Raw genomic sequence first — 24,245 nt, 5'->3', positions numbered from 1 at the left:
ATGTAATAAGTGTTTGTTTTGTTAATCCAACGGCCATGCTAAAAGGATCCGGTGCCTTTAGGCTCCAGTGAGCACGCTTGCCGGACACCTGTGGGCTTGTCGTCCGCCACCCCCTCCCCACTAATTACAGGCCCCCTGTGGCAATACGCCTATAGCTATCGCGCAACTGACCAGTGGGGTCATTGCTGGACTTGGGTCAGCCTTGTGATTTAATCAGTGACAATTTCTTGTGTAAAAAGACCACCTTCAGTACAAATAATTGAAACCAAATTAAAGTGGTCACTTGCTTGTCCCATGGGAATCAAATTTTATACTAGGAACTTACCCTTTTAGCAGTTGAGGACTAAAAGATTTCAAATTGGTTTATATGCTTTAAATGACATTTTAATTATTTAGAATACTGAACAGATATTAACCAAATTATTATAACCTGCTTTGCTCATGGGGATTATAGTTTGACAAAAAAGCAACATGATAATACGGAAGTCAACAAATCGCATGAGAACTGGTTGTCACAACAAAACCACAAGGCACTAATGAGCATAATAAAAAAAACATTGACCTTCATATCAAACAAAAAATAGTGTATTTCCCTGAGAGACCCTGATAGCGACCATAGGCCTTGTCCATAGTCTTCTTTAACCTGCCTGTTGCGAAATCTTGTGTTCTAAGTTTGTCCTTCAGCAGTCCGCATCCATCACGGAAGTCATGGTGTTCAACTGCGACAAGAAAACATCGTAGGTAGAAGAGAAGGACTTACTATCAAGAAAGAGAAAGTTCACGACAGGAAAGTCGAAACCGTCCCGCTTATCGTACAGCTTGGTAGTAAGCCGTTCCTATTGACGATGGTGTAAATAAAGAACAAGGAAAAATGCTGAAATGGAAGAGTCTGTGGCATCTTCGATTCTAAGTTCAGGACGGTATATACAGTGGATGTGGTCAATGGATTTCTTGTTTCTAAAGACAGCGCATCGTCGATATATCTGAATGTGAAATTGAAGAACATTGATTGAATTTCGTTACCATTCCTGATAAGCTCATCAATAAATTCAGCCTCATGAAAAAAAAATGGCCATACGAGGGGCTCAGTTTGTTCTGGTAGGAATGCCTACAATCTGATGGAAAATGTGACACAATCAGCGAAACCATGTTGTTGGAAGTGCAAACAGGTCATCATGTACAGAACAGTTAACATATATGATCTAATGACCAGCTACGCATGTACCAATGTTATTTATGCTAGGTGTATGGACCTTATGATAGATAATGGCTAATGACAATCTCTGCAGGTTTATGGACCTTATGATAGATAATGGCTAAGGACAAGCTCTGCAGGTTTATGGACCTTATGATAGATAATGGCTAATGACAAGCTCTGCAGGTTTATGGACCTTATGATAGATAATAGCCGAAGGCAGCGTTATAATCTTGGTACATGGATTATGTGGGTTTGGGATATAGATAGGACTTTACGGCAGTACGTCTAGAGATGGGCTAGGTACAGCTACAGACGACAGAGACCGATCCTAACACTTCAGGTTACCAGAATAAACCCCCAACCGACCAACAACTCTTTGCTCACTCGTTTCGTCCCATTTTCAATAAGAAATTTAATTGTGTAATCAAAATCTTCTAAGTAAGAAATAAACATTGTGCTAACCAGTTTTGTTTTAGTACCTGCCACCCCATTCTCCTGATCACCTGTCTCCATATACTCAATTTTATATATTGAAAGTCAACCTACATCGTACTTCCCATTTGAACATCTTATTAACATCTTTTTAATGCGGTCCCTGCAGGTAGGGCGTAAGAATTATACCTGCTACCCCCAATGCATGATCGTAAGAGGCGACTTTAGGGATCTTATCTATTCTCTTCTTTCTAAACGACTTTCTTCTTCCTAATGTCTCACTTTTGGCCTTTAGTTGAGCGTTCGCCCCCTGTGAGGAACGCTTTGGGTTCTGTCCCCTGGCCGAGACATACCAGAGTCTGTAAAAATGGTAGTTTCTACTCCTGCTTAACGCTCAGCAATTTAGGAGTGGGACGACTGGATCGCCCGTTGTCAGTATAATGTGACCTGGGGGGGTGTCTTCGGCAGTATGTTTCAGTGAGGTAGCACTATAAAGTCGGCATCAGTTATGCGCTATCACAAAAAGACAAACACGAACATATCGCAGCCTCCCAAAACACACGCATACACTTCATGCATGCATCTTGCACACAGGGGAGGAGGCCGTCCTTAAATGACCATAGCTGTTGATAGGACGTTAAACAATACTAAACCAAACCAAATCTTGTTAATGCCCCTAAGTGACAAAAGAATGTAAAATGAAAGTCCATTTGTAATTATTAACAACATATTAACAGATTCAAATTATTACAACAATATTGTTTACAAGCGTTATAATCTTGGTACATGGATTATGTGGGTATGGGGTAACGGCAGTACGGATAGAGATGGGCTAGGTACAGCTACAGACGACAGAGACCGATCCTAACACTCAGAATAAACTTCCGACTGACCGTCAACACTTTGTTCGCTCGTGTTTTGTTACACGAGTTGGTTTCGGGCCATGACTAGGATTTGAACAAGACAACGCAGCAACAGAAACAAAAAGGTAGGTGATTTTGGTTTTATTTTTCCCTTAGTAGCTCTCAAAATGGCAAATGTTAATCCCGTACCATTGTTTCAGGAAGTAACTTAACAATTGACTAGCGTGGCTAGACCAGGATTCGAACCCTTGACTTCAGATTGATTTACTACTTTGGGATTGCTTTGACAGCGCCGTCTGTTTTAGTTTTATTTACTAACACTTGTACCGCATTATCGACCAGCGTCTCGCGGCAAAGTCCATTTCAATCACATTGACACAAGAGACATTCAAATGCTGAAGTTTACAATGAAATAAGTTGAAATAATCTTATTAGTGGTTCACTAATTAATGAACATTATGTCACAGTCAATCCATCAGTCAAGTGTTATTATATTAAAAACCCTTCGAATCCTACTCAAGAACAAATTATTTTCAGATGCTATTACTATATAATGATGGCAGAAGGTATATGGAATTTAATTTCGGGTAATAGTAAAAATAACAATTATTTCAATTTGCCAAGAAAATTGCGTCAAAGACGCTTTGCTCGGTCACACTGCATTATACGTATATAGACCTGTCTGGGCCAGCATTCATAAAACTGTTCTCATGCGCAAACTGGATTATTATGTAGCCCATTTCCTTGTGTCGGTGAGAAAATAAACAGTTAAATATCTATATTTAATTGCATTTATGATGTGTGCTTGTGGTTTTAATTTTAATTTAATAAAGTGTTATTTACATGTGCTTTATTTCAAGCGTGTTGCTTGGCTACACACGCCCGAATATGCAAATTAGTCACGTGACAACATGATGACGCCTGGCGGAAGTTTTTTGCATATAGGTCACGTGACACCAACACAAAGACTGAGAAGAAAGAGCAAAGGCTAAAGGTAAAAAACCAATTTTTTTTGCATAGTTCAGGGTATACAAATAAAAATGCCTTTTTACCTTTAGCCTTTGCTCTTTCTTCTCAGTCTTTGTGTTAGAGTCACGTGACCTATATGCAGAAACTTCCGCCAGGCGTCATCATGTTGTCACGTGACTAATTTGCAAGAAATAAAGCACACGTAAATAACACTTTATTAAACTAAAATTAAAACCACAAGCACACATCATAAATACACTTAAATATAGACATTGAATTGTTTATTGATGCCATGCTGCTTGTTCACATGGTATGACGTCAAGACTGCAAGCTTGTACACTAGACAATAAAACACTCAACAACAATTGTGATTGTAATGGCCGTTTATTATAACGACATTACATAACTTCATATGACTTTTCGTAAAAACAGTACATATAGCAGTACGTAACATTACGTATTAGCCAAAGTAATGTAAAAACAAGTTTGACTAGTGTAGGTGAGGGTATATCTGGCCACCATGCAGTTTGAAACGTCATTGAGCAAACACCTGGAGTTTATGATAACCGACGTTTAAAATCTGCATCCCCCACTTAACTTCTTGACTGTGTCTTATGTTTTCAGTAAGTCTTTAGGTTAACAGTACATCTCAAATACAAAATGCTATTAAAACATCAACAACGAAGTTTTATTTTCAAGTCCTTTAGTCAGAATAAAATCTGTGTAAGGATAAACATTAATGGATTCGTAGCAACTGCTGCAGCTATGCTGATGTGTAAGTTATTGTTGGAATTTAAGGAATGCCTTTAATATTGACTCGAGTCTTTAATGTCCTCTCTCGTCTCTGTAATCTTTCTTTTCCTGACTGATTTCTCCCTATACACAAAACAAGTGTGTGTACTGTAGTGTCGTTATATTGTCTAATGAGATCGTATACTCCAGTAATCCTCTTTAAAATGTTGCCAAGACGTTACCGAACAGCATCAGAGTCGAAATCAAGCTTCATGTATCATTAGCACTAACCGATCGCGTACCTTTGAATTTTACTAACAATACAGTTTCCTTTTTTATGTATCCCTGCACCACAGCCAAAAGATGTAACTACGCATTGGAAAATTGGAAAGTTTTCTTTTTCGGCATGCGTATAGCTTTGTGTTATATATATATATATAAGCATTTCTGAAAAGAAAACCATAACTTGTACATAATAAACAAAATAACTAAATAACAGTGTTCTGAGTGTAAAAAATCAACGGGATTCGAACCCTGGACTTCAGATTAGTATACCATCGCTTTAACCGTTGTATCCAAAAACAAAACTAAGGGGAGGTTACTGCATATACGAACAAGACGCCCAGGGGGCATGTATCGCTCACCTGGATATTTGAGCAATAACGTGATAACGTTCTCCATAAAAGTGATTTTTCAAATATTTCAAAATGTATCTCCTGGCTTAAGAATGTTCTAAACTAAATGAAAATACTACTTTGTCATTTATTTAGAGAAACTTAATAGCACTTCATGCCAGGTTCCTTCTTGGCCAACTATCATTGCCCTTGACACAATAGTTTTTCAGAAAATGTTGTAAGGTTTTTATATTTGCCTGTGACCTTGAAAGTAGGTCAAGGTCATATATATGAAGAAAGTTTATAGAACTCCGTCCTAGATAACTGCTGGCCAAGTATCATCACCATAAGACTCTTGTTTATTTAGAAGAAGGTGCTCAAAGGCTTTGACATATTTTACCCATGTGACCTTCAATGAATGTCAAGGTCAGTCAGTTGAGTAAAGTTCAAAGCACTACATCCCAGATAACTACTAGCCAAATATCGTCACCCTGGACCTCTTGGCTATTCAGAAGAAATTGTTTCAAGGATTTTAACATATTTGACCCTTGTTATCTTTAAATTAGGTCAAGGTCATTTTTTAGGTAACTTAATAGCACTACATCCCAGTTAAATTTATATTTATTTATCTATTGACCTCTCAACTCATTGCATAATACATTCATAAATAAATAAATAATCATTAAAATGCACACATCTTGAAACATATTTCTCAACACTATAAAATGAGACATTCACTATTGAAGTATTAGAGACGAGTTGTATGCAATCATACATCAGTAAATCATCATATAATTCGTCTAAAATAAGTATTGCCCTTTGAAAATATACATATATATAACTTATCAGAGGTTATTTATAAAATTCTGTCTCCTTTTCAAAATATTAAATTGGGTTTTGGAAGCAATTTTACTATGTTATGGTATTGATTTTGATATTGGAAATGAATTGCAATTTATTTTCTGTGATATAAGTAAAGCGTTCGACAGAGTTTGGTTTGTTATATAAGCTAAAAAAAAGTGGTATATCAGGTAAACTACTTTCATGGATTAAGGATTACTTAACAGATAGAAAGCAACGGGTCACGACTGAAGGCTATTTCTCTACATTAAGTTCAGTCAACGCTGGCATACCACAAGGGTCAGTTCTGGGACTATTTTTATTTTTAATTTACATCAATGATATTACAGATACTATAGATAATAACATAAAACGTCTTGCTGTTGATACATCACTATTTAATATCATTGATGATAACAACAAGTTTTTTGCTGCTGATCTTTTAAATGACGACTTGGAAAATATCAATATGTGGGCCCAAAGATTGGATGATAAATTTAATCCTTTAAAAACTAGAGAAGGGATATATTTACAAGAAAGAGAAATAATGTACACCAGTCACTTCCATTTGCCGACACAGAAATTACTACTTCTGACTCGGATAAACACTTAGGAGTCACACTAGCTTCAAATGGCACCTGGAACAAGCATATTCAAAATATATATGAGAAAGCCTTCAGGAGATTCCTTATATTAAAATACCTAAAATACAATATTGATAGAAAATCCCTTAAGACAAATGATATGTCCTTTATCCTTTATGAATATGCTGTTGTTATCTGGGTCCCATACAACAGACTAAAGCCTTCTTGAATCTATACAAATTGAGGCTGCAAAAATGATAATTGGGAACATCACAGGAAAAATTATACAATGAACATCGGTGGAAAAACTTGAAAATAGACGAAAAAAACATAAAGTATACTTTATGTGTAAAATATTGCTTAGCAAAAACCCTTCTTATCTGTCTGACATTATTAATCCATTTAGAAATATTATTTACGAGTAAAGATACCCATTGGAAACACTCAGATTATTCTACCCGCCAATATGCCACATTGAAAATTACTAACATTTTTGTTCCTAACATGTTTAGTGATTTTAATTACTTAAGTAATGAAATTATAAATGCACCTTCCATCTCAATATATTAAAGGCTGATATCTATGGATATAGATGGCAATGATACTAATTCTGCTTTCGTTAAAAACTATGGTAATAGACATGATAATATAATACTGTGCCAATTAAGAAATGGAGCAAGTCAGCTTAACTATGACCTATATAAGGATCATTTAAGAAAATCCCCAACTTGTAGATGTGGACATCATATCCTTTCTTCTTTGTATGCCTTTTTACACCGTGCAGAGAGAAATACTCAGATAATCACATTATTATCAACATTACTTTAATATCAATATATCAATAAATGGGTCAAATGATTTTACAGATGATATAAATAAAATATTCTAGATAATGTAACAAAATTCATTACAACACAAAACGTCTGACATGATTATTTAAATATTAATGATGAAATGCCTTGCATACACATATTATTAATATTTATAGTATAGAAGGCCTTAATACTATAAGGAGTTTGTGTTTCATTAGGTCAAGGTCGCCATCACTATGTATAGAAAGTCGATTATGACAACAGGTTACTTACAATATATTACAAGTGTTATGTACATATGCACCACAAAGGAGAGGATTTGTACTATTTGTGATACCATGTTTTGTGTGCGTAATATTTTTCTACTTATTAATTGTATATGGATATACTAATGCGTATATGCCGATAAAGTACACGTGCATACACATGTAATGACTAATATTAATTGTACTTAATTATATACTTGTATATGCCAAGGTGATATGTGTGCCTACATGGATGATGGATGATTATATTTTTGAAGTCATATTTCAATAATTGTAGATGTCAATTGGTATGTATATATGCACTGGTATTGAATATGATAATATATCTTGCGGAGCTGTGCACCTTGATGCACACTGAAAACTTGTGAGAAGTATTTTTAGTGGATATGTCTATAAAATCTCATTTTCTTCATATTGTTTGGATTTCATCTTTCGTAAACATTGAGGAAATAGCATGCACTTTTTACATGTGCGGCTGGGAGCTATAATATTACAAAACTTATAATAAAATAACAAAAAAGTATATTAAACAAAATGTTAAAATGTATGTAAAACTATTTCTTACTGTATATTACATAATTTCCATTTCTATCAATTGCCACCGGATATTATTTGAATAAAATGTATTGTATATTGAGAGAACCATATAATATAGGCTTTAAGCCCGATGTGTAATCCAATTGATTATGATTATCAATAAAATTTGTTGAAATTGAATATTCTGATACCGGCCAGTCTCAATACGTAACGGCGCCACTCCACATCTGAATTTTGCACAAGCTCTTTTCCAAGATTCAATAATTTAACTTTTAAGATAGGCTTTGTACCATACTCAATTTTAAATTTCGTATAAGTGCGCAATGTATTGCCTCCACGTCCCGTTCTCGAGAGGTTCTGGTCACGCCTTCCTTCCATATCCTTACGTAGTCGACCATAACTGCTTCCTCGGATCTCTGAAGTATAGCCTTAATGATAATATTGTCCGAGTTCAATAAACCTAAGCCAAGTTTATCACTTTTTTTACGAAATATTAAATACCATTCCACACCATCCACCGCTCTGCTTTATGTTTAGCCCAGATTTTTTTTTTTTTTTTTTACACAATCTATACTCATCCGCGAAAATCAGTCTACGCCACAGTCTGCTATCAACTGTTTAACGGAGGGAGGTTATCAACTCATGTCACCCGAAAAACTGCCGCGGACTACAAGCCAGGTACGCAGCTACTGGCCAGATCTCATCTCCTTGGACCTCCTGGTCATCCAGAAGAAGCATTTTCCTTTTTCTAACCAATTAAACAAGAAATGAAATGAAGTTTATATAGCTCTCACCAACAACCCAGGACGAGTTGCGCAACATTATCATGACCTCGCAATCGAAGTCCTGTGAGCTTGAAGCACTGCCTACAGACCTATTAAAGCCATGGCTTGAAGCACTGCTTCCTTTGATTACCGCAATCATGAATAAATCATGAATAAATCATTGGTTGAGTCAAAGGTTCCATTATGTTTCAAGAAGGCACATGTCAGACCATTGTTAAAAAAGCCTGGAATGGACAAGGAGGAGTTGAAAAACTACCTCCCAGTTTCAAATCTGCCTTTTCTGTCTAAGATCTTGGAGAAGGTTGTGTCCCGGCGTTTAGAGGTTCATCTCCATGCAAACAGTCTCCATGACAACATGCAATCGGCCTACCGCATGGGACACTCTACTGAGACGGCCCTCCAACGTGTACATAGTGATATAGCTTCTGCATTGGATAACAAGTGCAGAGCGGTGCTTGTCATGCTGGACTTGTCAGCTGCATTTGACGTCATCGACCATGGCATACTTTATAAACGTCTGGAATACTCTTATGGAGTGACTGATACCGCACTATGCTGGATACAGTCATACCTGAGTGAACGACGACAGTGTGTTGCCATCGGATCTGCCACCTCACATGACAAAGTACTAGATTTCGGGGTTCCTCAAGGGTCGGTGTTAGGACCACGAAAATATTGTATGTACTCCAAACCGATTGGAGAGATTTGTCGTCGCCATAGCCTTCGCTATCATTGCTATGCTGATGACACACAAATTTACATGGTCATAAAACCACAGGACAGTTGGAATACAGTCTCAGAAAGTCTGGAAGCTTGTCTGACAGATATCAGTATCTGGATGAACGCCAACATGCTTAAACTTAATCAGGAAAAGACGGAACTAATCGTCTTTTCCCCAAAGTGTCAGCAAACAATGGCTCTCCAGCTCAAGGTTGGTGCCAGAACTATTGAGACTGTTCCAGCTGTTAAAAACCTAGGGGATACTTTGATAGTTCTCTGAACATAGAGAAACAAGTGAACGCGATTGCCAAATCCTGTTACTAATAGATCAGGAACATCGGCTGTATTCGGCAGTTTCTAACTGCAGATGCATGTAAGATTTTGGTGCATTCACTTGTTACCTCTCGGTTGGATTATGGTAACGCCCTGCTCTGTGGTATATCTGACAAACTAACTAGTCGTCTGCAGAGGGTTCAGAACACTGCAGCACGGCTAGTTACTCGTACTCGAAAGAGAGAGCACATCACACCTGCGCTTTATTCGTTGCACTGGTTCCCTGTACGATACAGGTCGCAGTACAAAATTCTGGTATACACATACAAGGCACTGAATGGAACAGCTCCTCAGTACCTACAGGAACTTGTTACCCTGTATCAGCCGCCAAGATCACTGCGGTTGGAGTCAGAATCTTTGTTGGTTGTCCCAAAATCTCGTACTGTGACCTACGGAAACAGATGCTTTGGGAGGGTTTCGGCTACGTTGTGGAATAGCTTACCATCTGCTATTAGGAAGTCGAATACACTGGCCAAGTTCAAGAGGGACATTAAAACTCACCTCTTCACGTCTGCATTTTAGAATCTTTGCAAAGACGTCATGTAAATGTGCACATTGCTTGTTAAATGTATGAAAGTGATTGCAAGCCTTTGTTGTTTGTTTTTCACAATTATAACCATTACTATTATCCATATGTTGTAAAGCGCCTTAGAGTAATTTTACAAATTATATAGGGCGCTATATAAATGCTGTATATTATTATTATTAATATTTATATTAAAATTGTCTTAATAATTTAATCCGGTGTACCTTGAAAGTAGACCAAGGTCCTTTATTTGAGGACAGTTTATAGCACTCCGTCCCCGGTACCTACAGGCCAAACATAGGCTGTTCGTTATTCAGATGAATTTGGTTAAAGGTTTTGAACATATTCAACCCTTGTGATCTTGAATTTAGGTCGAGGACATTATTTGAGGAAAGTTCGTAGCACTTGATGCCAGGTACCTACTGGCCAAGTTGCATAGCTCTGGGACTCCTGGTTATTCAGAAGAAGTTTTTTCATATTTGATCACCGTGACCTTAAAAGTAGGTCAATGCCATTTATTTGAAGAATCCTTATAGCACTCCATACCAGGTATCTTCTGGCCAAGTATCATAACTCTGGGCCTCCTACAATCTCAGAAGAAATTGTTTAAAGGTTTTTACATATTTGACACATTGAAAGTAGGTCAAGATCATTCATATCACTCAGTCCCAGGCACCTACTGGCCAAATATCACGGCCCTAGGTCTTCCATTGCTTAAGAAGAACTTGTTCAAATAAAATGCTGACTAACGAGTGACAACACATCATAATAAGCTCAACTGGCACTTTGTGGAAATATTCATATTGTTAATAGTTTTGAAATGTTCATATTCTATATATATATATTTATAAACTATCAATAAATATTTGTGTGAAGATATTTTCACATTGACTTATTCAATTGCGTACGCTTCCACTTCTACAGTATGTAAGCTCTACACTATGTGTACGTAGGTTTGATTTACTATGAACTTATTTATTTTAATGCATCCAAAGTTTAGTACATTATCTTAACAGATTAGCGCATTAATGAATCCGCTCACACACAACATAATTAGTATGTGACAATTTACAGATACATCTATTAGCGCTTTCATAATTCAACGCAATATTGAATGCATAAAAAGCACTAAAAGAAGACTGGCACTAAACTATGAATGTTTGCAGCACAAACTCAGATACTTGTAACTTTTTAAAAGTCATAGTGTCAGCCTCTGTTTCACATTTATGTAGCTATCCAATCAATTCCAGAGATTGCATTATGTAATATACTAATGGCTATTCATGGCTTTGTGCAACATATAAAACATGAAGTTGTTACGAGAACTAACTCATGACAGTAAGTTTGACCCTGGTAACTAAAGTGCTCTAACGGTGGGCGGCGCCGAACGATCTAACAAAACAAGTATCCTATTGCAGTCATGAGTATATCCCCGACAGTCTTGTGTTGAAACAAATGTGTTCAGACTAGTGAAGATTATATCAGAGTAGACAGCAACTTATCTATAATACAGGGAGGGGTTTGACACTTTCTACTGTTTCCCTGTGTGACGTAACCCACACAAAGCTACTGACGTACACCTGTCGATATCTGGATATACCTACATATACCTGTATCAACACGTAAGATGAGCCAACAGGTGAAACTAAACCTGTAATAAAATCAGGTAACTATTGTTTTCATTAAGCTTAACAACAAACTTTTAATTTTTGATCATTTGACAAAGGAATCTGTGTGTTATCGTAAACATCACAAACTTTACATCCCTCCAACAGTGCATAAATAGGACCACACGGAGAATGGCACTTTACGTATTATATCGTGGAATGTTAATGGAGGGCTAGGTAACAAAATACAAGACCATGTGATTAAAAATTATATTTCCACAATGGTTTTTACCTAGATGTTAGTGGTTTTTATGTATCATGTATACCAAGAACATTGACACATTGTACACAAGGAGGAGGTATTGTTATATTAATACGAGAAGATATAAGAGACTATGTTACAATAGATAAAGTATTATACGACTCGATTGTATGGTTTAAACTAGACAAGGTATTGTTTGAAGATAACAAAGATGTGTTTATGGCGGGAGTGTATCTCCCGCCCAGTAGATCTAATTATTATACTTATTACAATTGTGATTTACTTTTTGAACTTGAAACTTCTTATGCAGAATACTCAAGTGTGGCTAATATACTTTTCATTGGTGATTTTAACAGCATAACTCGAAGCGATGATGATTTTATTAAAAATGATTATTTAGATAAGAATTTGCAGCCACATGTTCAGAATTTTTTTAATTATGAAAATGATGTGAGTTTCGGTAAACGTAATAATCCAGACAAGGTACTGAATGAATACGGTACACGTTTGTTAAATGTCTGCAAGGCTAGAGGTCTTAGGATCATGAATGGAAGAGACCCGCAATGTTTTTCAAATGATTACACTTTCAATGGTGCAAATGGCATGAGTGTAATAGACTACCTTATTGTGACTCCTGTATGTATACCATGTATTAACAAATTTATTGTATGTAGTTTTACTGAATATTCTGACCACGCACCTTTACATATTGAGATACAAACGACTCGATCACGGGATAATCTGATAAATGATGATATAGCTGGAGAGCGCAGGCTTAGAAACAAATCGGACGAAACTAGTAGAGAACAGTGTTTAATTGCTGTAAGAGAGCGAATTGATAATATTAATGAGGCCGCAGGTATCGAGGGGGTGGCTACACAGGATACTGTAAATAAGAGTGTTGACAATTTTACGCTTGAGTTACTACAAATACTATCACCGTTTACAACTGTGAGGTCACGCGGGTCAGCACGTGCGGCGAGGTCAACGGACGAGACCATTCAGCCTAAACCACATGTTTGTAAAGAACACAAGCCCTGGTTTTATGAACAGTTACACGTCCTCCGGGGACGTTACCTATCGGCCTTGTACATTTTTAATAGAGACAAATGTTTTACAAATCACGAATTATTGGTGAGAAAGAAGCAAGAGTATAAATGCGCGGAGGCGAAATGTAAGAGACAATATATGAGGCTCGAAGGGGATATGATGGAACATTTACGGTAAACAAATCCGAGATATTTTTATAAAAAAGTTTTCAAGTAAAAAACATGTGACTCCATCAGTGACGATGGAAGAATTTTTCAATCATTTCAAGGATGTGGCCACTAAGCCAGAATTGGCTGGTAATAACCCACTGGAGACATTGATGACTCTTCGCCTGTTTTCGACGAACTAGACCGCGTTATAACTACAGTGGAGATCAGAAGTGCTATTAAACGCTTAAAAAGAGAAAAGGCCCATGGTTTAGACGGTCTATTAAATGAATATTTCATCGAAGCTAGTGACCTTCTATTACCCGCTTTGAAGACTATTTTTAACAATGTATTTAATTCCGGATGTTTCCCTGAAGACTGGTCGACCGCGATGATTGTACCTGTGTTTAAAAAAGGGGATAAGCGAATTCGAAACCCGAACAATTATCGAGGAATCAACCTGTTAAGTAGTATGGCCAAATTGTTTACGTCTATATTGAACAAACGTCTGATAGACTGGTCAGAGGCGAACGATATACTTACCGATGCCCAGTTTGGTTTTCGCCCAGGAACTAGTACAGCTGATGCAATTTTTGCGCTTCATACTTTCATTACAAAATCCTTAAATGTTAGTAAACGTTTATATTGTGGTTTTGTTGATTATCAGAAGGCGTTCGACTCCGTCGACCGCTGCAAACTATGGTATAAATTGTCTAAGCTTGGTGTTCGAGAGAAATTGTTGATTATAATTAAAACTATGTAAAAACATGTTAAATCATGTGTACTTACAAATGGCAAATGTTCTGATTTCTTTGTAAATAATATGGGCCTCGCTCAGGGTGAAATTATTTCCCACATTATGTTTTCAATGTATGTGAATGATTTTTAAAATGACTTTGTATTAAATGGAATCAAAGAGTATGAGTTTGGAGAGCTTAGTCTCTTTCTATTAATGTATGCCGTTGATTTAGTACTAATCGCTGAATCAGTTCAAGATTTACAATGTATGTTAAATAATTTGTATGCAAAGAAGTGGAAATTAACTGTAAACACGGCCAAGACAAAAATTGTTGTTTTTAGAAATGGTGGCCGGTTACGAAATGATGAGGTGTGGTCTTACGATGGAAAACCATTAGGTGTTGTCGAACAGTTTACATATTTGGGAGTTGTTTTTAAATTTAACAATAAGTTTAATGCTGTACAAAAGCAACTCTCTGAGCAAGGGCGAAAGGCTATATTTGCATTGTATGCTAAATGTAAAAAATATGAATCTAAACTGTCATAAGTTATTTGATACATACGTGAATAGTATACTGTGCTATGCATCTGAAGTTTGGGGTGCATGCAAAGGCAATGATGTCGAGAATGTCCATTTAGAATTCTGTAAAAGGATTTTATGTGTTAAAAAGTCCACTTGTAATGTTATGATTTATTTTGAACTGGGTCGATTCCCTATTATATATACCCGGCTTTATAATATGATTAAATATTGGTTCAAGTTATTTAATGCCAAGAACTGTATCTTGAAAACTGCCTATGATGAATTATTGAAAATGCCCAAGCGTAATAATGTTTTTAATTGGTTGTCCTTTGTGAAGGATAAACTTTTTTCACTCGGGTTTGGTGATGTGTGGTTAAATCAAAATTTTCGTAATATATCTGAGGTTTTACCACTTATTAAACAACGAATTTTTGATCATGCTAGAAAAGAACTTTCTGAAATGTTAGAGAATTCACCAAAATGTCACTTGTATAGACAATTAGTAACTTTATCTGTGTAAATATATACCCAAGAAACATAGAATTGCACTTACAAAGATACGTTTGTCTGCACATACATGTACATTGCATATTGAAACAGGACGATATAGAAATAGTGTAAGGAATGAACGCTATTGTAAAATATGTAATTCTGTAGATATAGAGGACGAATATCATTTTTTGCTTATTTGTCCGATATACCAAGAGCTCAGATCAAAATGTATAAAAATGTATTACTGGAGAAAACCATCTGTTCTTAAGTTGATACAATTACTGTGCTCAACAAATGTAAAAGAACTAACCAGGTTTAGCAAATATATATGGATGCAACTAAATTGAGGAAGACTATGATATAATGACATTTAAATGTGTCAAATCTTTTGTCCATTCTCCACTGCGTTTTGCAGTGTCTGCCAATGCATTTTTATTGTTACATGTACACTGATGAGCTGGAAAGCTTAAAGTTAATAAAGAATAGAATCAAATATGTTCAGATTAGTGAAGATTATATCAGAGTAGACAGCAACTTATCTATAATACAGGGAGGGGTTTGACACTTTCTACTGTTTCCCTGTGTGACGTAACCCAACAGCACAGCGCCCCACCCGCCCCGACTTCAGACCCTGTAATAGTTGATATATACAACCGACTATCCAAACTTGAACTGCTACCCAGAATATATGACAGATTGAATTCCATTGAAAATAGATTTGCACAGGTTGACCAAACTATAAGCGAGATCAGGAATGAATTAAAGGAACACGGGGAGAAGTTAACTGGAATTGACTTTCACCAAACACTTGTTGAGGAGAGGGTCAGTAATATAGAGCAAGTTCGCGATGATCAAATGTGGGAGTGTCAGGAGATGAAAGAACAAATACTTGCTCTCCAGAGCAGATCTATGAAGGATAATTTGTTATTCGGGGGTATACCGGAGCAGTCAGGGGAGGAAAACACGGAGGGGACTGTAAAAGAATTTATCCAGAAACAGCTAGAAATCGAGTCCGATATGAATTTCAGTGTTGTGCACAGGTTACGGCCCAGATCAGACGGGAAACCCAGAACGATTATAGCCAAATTCGAAAATAGAAAGGATCGCGAGATGGTTTTAAAGTCGGCGCCAGTCAAATTAAGGGGCAAAAATGAGTTCACCGTTAATGAACAGTTTCCCGCCGAGATTAACGAGAGGCGCAGACAGCTAATCCCGATCATGAAGGAAGCGAAACGTCACAGTAAAAGGGCTACGCTGAGAGTGGATAAGTTGTACGTCGATGGGCAACTTTACACTCAACCACTACATCCACAAACACCGTCACAGCAGCGTCGGCCGCCATCCCAACTTCGTTTTCCGTCTCATCATCAGGACCAAACGCGCCATGTCGCTCCGCCAGGAGCAACTGGCCATCGTCGCTAGGGACGCGTCACAAGAGGTCTCGGTGTAAGTCACCATGGTAACCATGGTGGTGTGTGTCCTGACTTAAAACTGACTTGTTTAAATGTTTGTGGCATTAAGTCCAAGTTGCTTTTGCCTGAGTTTATTGATATAATTACATCTCATGATATTCTTGTTTTTGTCGAAACTAAAATTGACAATTTTGATATTCTGGAAATGCCTGAAAATTATTCATATTTCGTGAAAAACAGATCTAATTTTAAGAAAAAATCCGGTGGAATTGTAATTATTTACAAAAAGAAACTAAAACCATTTTTGAAGTTTTATCCTACAGGCTCTGAATACGTTCAATGGGTCAAATTATCTGAAAAGGTAACAAATACTGAAGGTGACCTACTTTTAGGTTGTACTTATATACCACCCGAAAACTCTAGGTACTCGTCTCCCGAGGTATTTAATGAGATTGAAAATGAGTTACATGAGCTTCAACATAGTGTAAGTAACACTATCTTGGTTGGTGATTTTAATGCCAAAACTGGACAGCGTCCAGACTATGAAATACCTGACGATAGTCTTGCAGATATCGTAGATATAGACAATATTGATGTGTTACATTCTTATTTTCATGATTATGAAATGTTAAATGTTTTTAATATTCCATTGCAGCGATGTAGCCAGTGCTCATCCAGACCTAATACTTATGGATTTAAACTACTTGACCTGTGTAAAAATAACAATTTATACATTGCAAATGGTAGAGTTGGTAAAGATAAGCATTTAGGTAAAAAAAAACTGTGGTGACGTCAGTGTTGTTGACTATCTAATTGTCTCGTCAGGGTTATTCCCTTTTATAAATGAATTTGAAGTTCTTGAGTTTGATCCAACAATATCCGATGTGCATTGTAGGTTATTTTTTACTCTCAGTGGCTTTTTGAAAAACACGAATGACTCTGATAATATGCATGTTGGTCAAGGTCAAGGTAACGGTCAAGGTCGATATATAACATGGAAGAATGATAAGAAAAATGAATTTATACATCATGTACAAAGTTGTTCTGTCGATGAATTAAACCGCATAAATGATGCACTTAATGTTTTGTCTGACAAACCTTCTGTCAGTCAGTCTGAAGTAAATGATGTAGTTAATTATATTTCCGAGTTGTTCCGAATTTCAGCTACCGATACTTTCGGATTAAAACAAACTTATAGAACACTCAATACACATAAAGTTGCTAATGATAAGCCATGGTTTACAGCTGACTGTCACAGAAAAAGGCGTGCCTTTTTTTATGCAAAACATAAATTTGAAAATCATAGAACCAGTAGTAACCGAGTTAATATGAATAAAACCTCTAGAGACTATAAAAAGGTCCTTAAAAAGAGCTATAACACATATAGACATAACATTGAAAATCAAATACGAATCACGTCAAAATCAAATCCTAAAGATTTTTGGAATATTTTAAATTCATTCAATAAATCTAAAAATGATAACAGTGATGCTGATATATCTTTGGACGAGCTATATGAATACTTCAAGAAATTAAATAGTTCAGATGAAGATGAAGATGAGGATGAGTTTATTATTCCAGATATGAATGAAAATATGTTTGATTTTATACTAAATAGTGATGTGACTGAAAATGAAATTAGACAGGTTATAGTTAACCTTCGTAATAATAAAGCGCCGGGTATCGATAATATATTAAATGAGCATATCAAAAATACACAGTCTATACTACTACCTATATATGTTAAACTTTTTAATGTTATATTGAACTCTGGCCGTGTACCAGAAGCATGGACAATTGGAGTAATAAAACCCATATACAAAAAGAAGGGTGACCCTAAAAATCTCGATAACTATCGAGCTATTACATTAGTCTCATGTCTTGGCAAAGTATTTACTGCTATTTTGAACTCTAGATTAAATAGACTTTCAGAAGAAATTGATCTAATTTCCAATGTTCAAGCTGGTTTTAGGAAAGGCTATTCTACAACTGAAAATATATTTATCCTTCATGCTTTAATATCTATATACTTTTCAAAAAGTAAAAAGCTATTCTGTTCATTCATCGATTTCAGAAAAGCGTTTGATACTGTTTGGAGAGTAGGTTTATGGAAGAAATTATTAAAAAATAATATCACAGGAAAGATATTTAATGCTATAATTAATCTGTATGCAAACACTAAATCTTGCGTAAAAACTAGCAATGGTATGACTGATTTTTTCACATGTCACGTCGGGGTAAAACAAGGTGAAAATCTCTCCCCATTTTTGTTCTCAATATATTTAAATGATTTAGAAGAATTTTTAATGCAAAATAATGTTGACCAACTCCATTATATTGATAATTTATTTCAAGATCGCATGGGTATATTTGTTAAATTATTTATTCTGCTATATGCAGATGACACAGTTGTTATGTCTGAAACAGCTAAAGGTCTACAGAATGCTTTCCGTGAATTTGAAACTTACTGTACTATTTGGAAACTTAAAGTTAATCTCAATAAAACTAAAGTTGTTATCTTTGAAAAAAGAAAAAGTAATGCACAAAATATTCGTTTTACTCTTTTTGGTGAAGAGTTGCAAACACATGACTGTTACTCGTTTCTAGGACTGCTGTTTCATTATAATGGCAGTTTCTGTAAAGCAAGAAAAAAACTTGTTGAACAGGCTCAAAAAGCAATGTATGCATTATATAAAAAAATAAGAAATATTATTTTACCAATTGACCTACAATTAAAATTGTTTGATGTATTAATATCCCCAATCCTCTTGTACTCCTCAGAAATTTGGGGGTTTGAAAATACCAATATGATTGAGAAATTACATGTACAGTTTTGTAAAAGAATTTTAAACATACGTAGCTCCACAGCAAATATAATGGTATATGGTGAAACGGGTAGGTACCCTCTGAATATTGAAATTAAATCTAGAATGATAATGTTTTGGTATAAACTAATTACAGGTGAAAATAAATTGTCTAGTATAATGTACAAGCTTATGCTGAATTTACATGAAAATGATTTCGCTGATTTTAAATGGATTTCATATATCAAGAATCTATTCAATTGCACGGGACTAAGTTACGTATGGTTACAACAAAAAACTTGCACTATGAATAAAAATTACCTTAGGGTTAGTTTTAAAACTATTCTGTATGACCAATTTATACAACAATGGTATACTGATATTGAAAATTCTTCCCGGGGTCAAACATATGCAATATTTAAACATCAATTTCAGTTTGAAAAATACTTAACTATGCTCAAACAAAAAGATAGAATAACTATCTGTAAGTTCAGAACCAGTAATATATCTCTGCCTATAGAGACTGGGCGATGGACTAGAACACCACGTGAAGGCAGAATCTGTCCGCTTTGTTTTACTGGAGTTGGAAGCGAGTATCATTATTTGTTTATATGTTCAAATGCTTATGTAAGTCAAATCCGCAGAAAATATATACCTATTTATTACACCTCTAATCCATCTGTTCATAAAATGAAAGGATTAATATCAATATGTAATGTTAGAATATTATCAAATCTATCGCTGTTCATACAATTACTAGAAAGACAATTAAAAAATAATATGTGAATTTCACACATCAAACTGTAAACTTTTGTATACATATAGATATTACTGATCATTTGCTAAACCTAACATAATTGTATTGCATAATGAGTGTGGTTACAGCTTGCTTATCATGGTTTGTTTGTTATCTGTCTATTACAGTATTGTATGATGGGATTGTAACACTGTCTATTATACCTTTGTAATATTATATGGTATGATGAGTAGTATAGTCACTATTATGCCATGGTATGATTGCACTGTATGGTGTGGTATACTATCTATAATATATGTATCATGGAGTGCGAGTAATATATGTGTAATACTGTAATAATATTATTGTAGGATTGTACTGTAAGATGGATGCAACAGTGCCTGCTATACCATAGTGTGAACGCACGGTATGTGTGAATGTAATGCTATGTATTATACCATCGTAATAGTATTGTAAAATGAGTGTAATAATGTATATCACAGTGTATGATGAGTGTCATTGTATGATCAGTGCGTTATACTGTCTATTATAATAAGGTATGATAGTACAGTGTAATATTGTGTTTATCATTGTATGAGGAGTGTAATAGTTTCCACTATATTATTGTACGCTAGCATAGTAAGATGATTGCTTTACGGTCAACCATATCATTGTTATATTGTACTTTATGATGACCTCTTGTTGCGCACAATAGTGTGCCTGAGTGATAATAAAAATCTCTGATAATCTCAAAGATACTGACGTACACCTGTCGATATCTGGATATACCTACATATACCTATATCAACACGTAAGATGAGACAACAGGTGAAATTAAACCTGTAATAAAATCAGGTAACTATTGTTTTCATTAAGCTTAACAACAAACTGTTAAATTTTTGATCATTTGACAAAGGAATCTGTGTGTTATCGTAACCATCACAAACTTTACATCCCTCCAACAGTGCATGTTTATCCATAAATTTGAAGAAAAAAAATCATATTGAAATGTAGTCATAAGCTTCTTAATTACAGATTCTGTAATACATTATACCTCATTTATCTTGTTCATCTAAGCATCGCTGATATTATCAATAGGTCAACTCAGATCTCACAAACTTTTTCTGTTATGTACAATTTTATATTGATATGTCTCTTAATTCAGATTTACCTTTAGCAGGTGTAAATAAATGAATTCTATATTTTATTGCTCAATCTTTTGTTCCAAAAACACAATATTTATAAATAGTTAATGTTCAACTCCTATTAGCAATTAATATTCAATTAACCCTTTTTGTACCTCACCTGAAGTGCAAATTGCAAAAAGCCATCTGTAGTAAATCAAAGAAGAGGAACATCACAAGGAGGTAAATTGAGGCTCCAATTGGGAGAAATGCAGCTTGGCAAGAATCATCGGAGAGCTTTTTTTTAAAGATAATGCATGTATAATAAAATCTATTTGGATGCTTATTTTATAACAAGGTACGTGAAACCTTTTCTTTTAATTCAGTGATCCAGAATGTATGATATTTGTTTCACTACCTGTATTCATAATAGATGAGGGAACATGGTGCGTTTTACAGTTTTTGACAATAAAAACAAACTCATAATTTATGCATTACTAAATATTTGTCAACCACATACTGCTTCATAAAGGTCATTCAAATTTAACGAAGAAGGACCTGTTACAATGGAGACTTGATTAAAACCTTCACCTCACTTTTTGCATGATCTAATTTAACCAAATGATAACATGATCTATTTGTATCTCTGATAACAGTCAATTTCCTGTTTCATGGCAAATGCGGTGTTAACATTATACCACTTCGTTTTATTAACAGCAGCAAAATGCGAAACATCAAAATAGTACTCTATTTTTTGTTTGTTTCTTTTGCATTTATAAAAAAGATATTTTATCAAATAATTAAAACAGTGACAATAAAAATCAGATGAACAAGTTCTATCTACGATGAGTATAAAAGTTCCATCATAATAATCTTGTAATAAAAATGTACCCACGTCCTTCATTATCAGCTGAAGGGTATGGCTCTTTTTGTTTTCCCTTCTTGATTTTCCTGCTCGATGTTCAAAGATCTAGAAAATGTTCTAGAAAAAAATATATGTAATCCCTATGTATCTCTGTTACAAAGTAACGTTGTATCTCTACAAGGAATCACACCTGCTAAATTGGCTTCCTCTAATCCCACCAAAAACACTAACAATCATTTGCAATTGCACAGTTGCCACAGCAACCAGAATATCAATTTATTCCAGTTTCTTTTATTTTCTCTTCATTTTTTGAGTAAAACTTTCGTGTCTTTTTTCATTAATCTTGATTTTTATTGGCCCTAGCATTCTTTTTTGTATATCAATGTCTTGATCAGCGGCGGAGTTCTTGAAATAAACAGGTATCTGTTTTAACCATAGTATCAAAACAAATTCATATTTTGATATGGTGTCACGTTTTGTACCGGTAGTTTAATCACTAGGGTGATTGGCTTTTTTAATCATTAGAAAGTCTGAACTTTGTTTATTACACTTGACATTTTCCCGATTTACAGTTTAATCAGTCTCTGAAATAAACCACCATTGACGATTCAAGTGGTAATAGTGGTGGTGGGGGTTTGCACAATGATTTCATTTGAATGGCGGTAGAATACAGATAAATAAGCGTTACTAATTCAATAGGTGTGACCTTGTATTATGTGTAGTATATTCAGTTGGACATTTTACCTCAGGTTATACAGAAATCATTCTCTACAGCAAGGGCCTCTCAGTACAATAATTAAGAGAACGGATTGTCTATAATGAATCAGTGTGTCATCTTTAAATATGGTTCCCCCGTAATTTTTGAGTTTTAGTTTTTCATTTTTGTACACGTTTCGGAATGAATTATGTTATTACCTTGCCCGCACGTCCGTTAACTTCAGTACGGTGACCATCACCATAGTTTCCACTCGACTTCCTTGATACTTTGAAAGGTTTACCACTAGCAGCACATGTCGCTCTGCACGCGTATCATCATTTGCAGAGTTATAGCCTTTGTGAATTGTCTGCACAACTGTTTCATCAGTTCCCACATGATTGCTTTGTAGCTACGCAGGATTTATCACCATATTATGCTCATATTTGCATGTTAATCATACGTAAGGATTCGATCAATATGTATTTGCCGATGATTTACAAACTTGTTTGGACAAATAGTCTGGAAGTTTCTATTATGTTTCCTTTGAACTTGGTAGAGCTCAAAACTATCATTTTTATTTGTGCATATTATTGCAATATTGATCTCTTCATTGTTTTGGAAGAGTCCACGTCCGTTTTACACGAAGCGCGTCATGCGAATGTTTCATACCAAACTCGTCTGAACAACTAGTTCCTGATTTTCGTTTTTTATCAGATAAAGTTTACAGGCCTTACCTTTATGATCTTGTACAGAAATGTAATTGATATCAGGTCGTTAAATTGTGTTCCAATGATTTTTCAAGTACGATAATAAAATCCCTCACCAAGTTTCTACAAACATAGGACGGGGGAATACATTGATCTATGGGGTATGTTTAGCGGCTTCCCGCCCTCCTGGATACTCTAACATTATTTAACGTCAAGATCAGCAATTAAATCACAATGTGTATGTCTCAACTGAATATCCGCCAGGTAAATCGAGTTTCCAAATACTGCCGTTTATCCTGTTACGTCACTATTCGGATCAAAATGTGTGCCGTTATGTTTTATCTCAACAAATCACTAACGGATCGCATTGTTAGAATTGCCAATACAGTTTTCGTTTGAATCTGATTTCGTGTGCACGTGGCTCCCATGTTTCAAGGAGAACGCACTTAAATGTTGAGGTCGATAAGGCTTAATACCGTTGACGAGACCTAACCCCATGTTAATGCAGCCTGTGTAGAATACACATCTTTACAGTGGTAGGTTTTATCTGCATCTATTCCCGAAATGTCTCTCGTCACTTGGTGATGGTTGACTGTATTTAATACAGGGCGGTTGTTCTTGTCCGAACACAGACTTGGCCATTTCCATTTGCCATACGATATGGGTGTTCCTGCCTCAAAACACGTACGTTGGCGCATGAAGAAAATGCTAGTAATTAAAGACTCTCTATGAACATATCATGACTTCATCGCACGTGCTCGATATGCATGTCTGAACGAAGAAAAGTGTTATGTAACACTTAATGTACCGGATGGAAAGACCAACAAGTGCAGCCGAACTGTACGGTTGCTGTACGTTTTTTTGAGGAGTA

General features: G+C 35.5%; 1 protein-coding gene across 1 annotated transcript in view; it reads right to left on the bottom strand.

Annotated features, from left to right (window-relative positions):
• LOC110461205 (G-protein coupled receptor moody-like) overlaps positions 1-22,949 on the bottom strand; it is a 49,461-nt gene extending 26,512 nt beyond the window's left edge. Inside the window, exon 1 of the mRNA XM_021514575.1 lies at positions 22,886-22,949. The gene's annotated coding sequence lies outside the window, so the exon portion shown is untranslated. The remainder of the gene's footprint in view (positions 1-22,885) is intronic.
• Between the last annotated feature and the right edge of the window lie 1,296 nt (positions 22,950-24,245).

This window comes from Mizuhopecten yessoensis, unplaced genomic scaffold, assembly GCF_002113885.1.
Source record: "Mizuhopecten yessoensis strain PY_sf001 unplaced genomic scaffold, ASM211388v2 scaffold10591, whole genome shotgun sequence".
Classification (NCBI taxonomy): domain Eukaryota; kingdom Metazoa; phylum Mollusca; class Bivalvia; order Pectinida; family Pectinidae; genus Mizuhopecten; species Mizuhopecten yessoensis.
This window is presented reverse-complemented; position numbering and strand designations above follow the sequence as displayed.